Genomic DNA, 4,849 nt, shown 5'->3' on the forward strand with positions numbered 1-4,849 from the left:
TAGCGCAGATAACGCTCGTGTAGCTTTGCGCAAAATTCAAAAACAAACAAACATACTTTTGCTTTTTGTCTCGTGTGCGTGACTAGAGGTTATCGATTTGAACTATGGATAGGCGGGTCTACTGTTCGTATCCCGTTACCGCGAGAAAAAATCTCGCTCCGCGTGTCGGTGCCGTCGATGTATCATACGAGGGTTATTAGAAAATTTTGTACAATGAGGAGAGTAAAGCTTTACACCTGTTAGTGACCTAAATGTGTTCCTGTGATAAATATAGTATATTTCGTACAGAGACAATAGTTTGAAGAAATAATACTACCACACGTGCAACAAATAGGTTTTTGTTTGTTCTATATTTAAATAAATCAAAATATTTCGTTAACAACCAAATAACAATTTCGCAAAGTAAAAATGGGTATGAATTTATTCAACTCAGCTCGGACACAAGTGTCCAACGACCTCACTTGTAATAATCTTATCACTGTCAAGCTTTTATTCAAGTCCTGGATAAGTAAAGTCAGTTCAAGCATGTTTATCCGGCACCATGTTAGTTTATTGGGATAGAAATAAGTATTAAGTGTATGGTACCTCTCAGAACAAATTACCTGTCACCCCCTCATTCATGTGACATACTGTCCTAACCAACAGTCCATTTGTCTAAATAAGTATATATAACTTCGTAAGTCATCATTTTTAGCTATTTGACAACTTCTCAAGTATATAATAAAAATGAAGATGTTTAGTTGGACTTTAAGAAAACGCGATTCAGCGTATTCTGCACGTTAAGACGGACAGCATTGTAATTTTAAGTGAATTCTTTCTTTCATCCAAACCAATATATTTTGTTCGGTTATTTTTTTCTTTGTTGAATTTCGTGCAAAGCTACTCGAGGATCATCTACGCCAGCTGTCCCTAATTTTGGAGTGGTAAACTAGAAGGAAGGTAGTTAATCAATACCACCCACCGCCAACTCTTGTACTTCTTTTTACCAATGAATAGTAGAATTGACCGTAATATTGTAACGCCCTACATGCTGAAAAGACGAGCATGTTCAGTGATAGGTTTCGGTCCCGCAACCTGTTTGCTGCAAGTCGAGCGTCCTAACCATCAGATATTCGTTATGATTTGGTTAATATTTTCAACCTGAACGACCCTTTATGCGACATATGAGTTAACAGCCAGGCCAGGATTTAAGCATAGTCATCCCTAATTTAGAACTGCTGACCAAAAGGAGGAAACCAATGAGCAGCACTCGCAGTCTTTATAGCTATTATTAACTGGAAAGCTAGGTTACCTGTTCAAATTTATAAAGAAACCGCCGAATTGTTATTCTTCATTTAGATAGAAAACAAGTATTAATCTTGATTATTCAAAGTATGGAGGACATTACATATTTTACACGTAACGTACTTATCCCACTACACGTTGAATTCATGATTGACTAACAGCTTACAACGTTTAAAAAATCTGTTTTGGGCTGAAATGATATTAATGCAACTGTAGTGTGCCCCCCAGTAGCACAGCGGTAAATCTGCGGACTTATATCGCTAGGAACGGGGTTTTGATACCCGTGGTGGGCAGAGTAGCTTTGTGCTTAATGACAAACAACATCACTGGCGCAATCATTCTCCAGTATGCAAGTTTTAACGGTAAAGAAGGTTTTAGTATTTAAATCAACATTCAACATTCTAACAATGTGTTTAAATTTTAGAATTGATAGTGATTACGTATGCATGTGCATATCAATCTGGATGAACTGACAGAATATTGCTTAATGGCTGAACACACAGAAAAAAAAAGTTAATAAATATGAAAATGGGGAAATATATTTTACGAAGTATTTGCATAAGATTAGGAATGTCTGGGGAAATAACGATCAAAGACATCTAGAGATATGTCTGGATATTTTTTAACTGTAGGATTGTTTGATTTTATTAAGCTTATCTGAATGACTTTTTGTGAATGATTTAAGGAACACGAATAACGTTATATCGGTTGGTTAAACCTTACATTTTTCCAGTAGACTACAATGTATAAGAACTAGTTCAATATGTACAGTTATCATTTATTACTAAACTAGCCAATACGGGTGCTGATTTTTTATGTGAAATGCAAAGCATTATTTTCTAATAATATATCCTGTCATTAAAACCTTTCTCTTTTAACATTTAACTGGAAATTTATGCGTCATTAGAACCTAAGGATCTGTAAAATCACTTTAGCAATAATACACGTATATATATAGCTATGATTTATTTTCTGAAAATAAAATACAGATTTAAAATGGCAGTATAGAAGCATGCACAAGCATATGAAAACGATGCAAAACCTATAGTGGCAATTTGCTTAATTAATCTTTTTCCATTACACGTCAGACTTTATATTACTTGTTTAAATCTAAACTTTTTCTTACTTACAGTGTTTTAGAAATGTTGGCTTAATGATGTTGAATTTATTACATAGAGTTATAATTTTCGTGCTAATTGTTAAAACGATCAATCTTCTTAATGTGTACTGTTAAGTAGTCTGTAGATAAATATAAGACTTGGAAATATGTCTTCCATAAACACGAATGTTTGAGGTATAAAAGAGAAAACCAAATTCCATATTACACAAAATTGACGTAACTGCTTAACTGTGCACACATTAGCTTATACTAATTAAATAAGAATGTATTATTTTTCCTATTTTAAAGGCGAAAATCCGTAATGGTATTTATCCCTCTAAATATGAGTTCTATGTTATTTGTTTTTATAACCCTTGTAATTTAAGATCGTTTTCATTCTAACCTTAGCCGGTAATCATGTTGATCATAAGGGCTTTTACCTATACTTCCTCTCTGGATACTAAACGTCAGCCTATACATGTTCAAAAATAAATATGCTAAGGTTCTTACACACCGAGAAAGGGTATTAAATTCATTCTGCACTTCATAAAAATGTGAACTATAATATAATAGGTTCCTATTACCCAGCAGCTTATTTTTTCATATTTCTACCTTTGATAAAGTTGTTTCTTGTAAATTGATGTCAGCTTCAGCATATTCACAAAATACATCGAAAGTAAAACAAAGTACTGGTTTGGCAACATCCAATTTTTATTACATTGAAAGTAAAATATAGTGCAGGCTGGGCAACATTTAGTTTTTATTACTTTCTTTTTATATTAAGTGAAAAGTGCGAATAGATCTATAATACATTCAGAAATCAGTTTTTAAATAAAAGAAGAAGACGGAAGTGCGAAATCATCTTTAGTAAAAATTTAAAATATTCTAGTGCAAGTCAAAATAAATTTGTTTTGTTAGTTCCGGTATAAACATGGAAACAAAGTTACAAATACGTAAGTCTTTAATATATTAGTTTAACCATGTTCAGGTTTTATCGGATTTTCACATCTGTGTGAAATGCACTTCAAAATAATTTAAAAAAAAGCTACTGCAATTACTTTAAACGTTATACAACGAACGATACGTGGAATCGTCGGTATATCTGTATAGGTGAATTATATATCTAGGTACAATACACGTGTTAAACAAGCTATAAACAGTGTGAAAGTGACATTTGATGTAAGTGAACAAAAATGTTATAAACATGTATTTGTAAATGTGTAAAAAAAATGAAATAATTGCTACTTAATTGAAACACTTTGATATAGTTCTTTATGACTTATGAGTATATAAGTATCTTCGAGCTAAATATTCTATTTGAAGTTCACTTCTTTATTGCAGGAAGATGAATCCGTTCCTTACTAACTTGACTTTTTATCCATATGAAATAAAATTAGTCATATTTTTGAAACCCTAAAATAAATACACCAAAGGGTACATATCATGTGCTTTTTATTAAGTTAACGTATGAAGATGAACATGGTATTAGTTAATTGATGTGCACACTTCCACCTTGTAAAGTTAACTTCTTTTTTATACATAAACGAATGTTTGTTTGTATGCTTGATTTAGAACATTAAACAAGGTTCAAAATAATAACATGCTCTTTTTTTCTGACACGTTCTTTATTTTTGCATGTCGCTTTTTAAAGTGGTATGAAATTGAATGCACTCTGCCTCGATTCAAAAATATCGCATGTAATGAAATCCCCATGGTGTCGCATTAATCATGTCAGTTTCTAAGTAAAAATTACTCACCTCCTTTATCTTATTGTATTACACTTTGAAAATTCCTACTGCACGGATTATAAGAACAGGATTAATATTGTCTTCAAGCTATTTATCCACTAGCTGTAACTTGTTTAACGTAATTAATGTAATTATTCTTTTGCAGCTCATTAGTGGGTAGTTTCAAGTATTATTTTTAACACTAGCTGTGTTTCAATAAACTCTACTTAGTAAATTATCGTCTTTGTTGACAAAAACAAAACCTACGCAGCATAAAAGGATAAGTAACGACATTTTCATGCCGTTAAATATCTTTAGGAGAAACATTGCAGAGATAATTATAAGATTTTCGGAAAGAGTTTTTTTCTAGCCTGAAGATGTGAAAGTACTATCGATGATTATTGAATTGTAATCTTTTTTTTTTTCTTGACAACTACTGGAAGCTTTTCTGAGAGCTGCATTTTAAACGCTGCTAATCAATGTGATATCTAAATAACGTTGTAGATACAGGTTTCCCAGGGACAATGTTTTAATGTGATATCTGAATAACGTTGAAGATACAGGTTTCCCAGAGACAACATTTTAATGTGATATTTGAATAACGTTGTATACACAGGTTTCCCAGGGACAACATTTTAATGTGATATCTAAATAACGTTGTAGACACAGGTTACCCAGGGACAACATTTTAATGTGATATCTGAATAACTTTATAGACACGAGTTTCCCAGGGACAATA

The 4,849-nt window shown here is 32.3% G+C and overlaps 1 protein-coding gene across 1 annotated transcript in view; it reads left to right on the forward strand.

Annotated features, from left to right (window-relative positions):
• LOC106464789 (tyrosine-protein phosphatase 69D-like) overlaps positions 1-4,849 on the forward strand; it is a gene marked incomplete at its 5' end in the record, with an annotated part of 195,354 nt that overhangs the window by 110,506 nt on the left and 79,999 nt on the right. The window lies entirely within an intron of this gene.

The sequence above is a fragment of the Limulus polyphemus genome, unplaced genomic scaffold, assembly GCF_000517525.1.
Source record: "Limulus polyphemus unplaced genomic scaffold, Limulus_polyphemus-2.1.2 Scaffold1743, whole genome shotgun sequence".
NCBI lineage: Eukaryota > Metazoa > Arthropoda > Merostomata > Xiphosura > Limulidae > Limulus > Limulus polyphemus.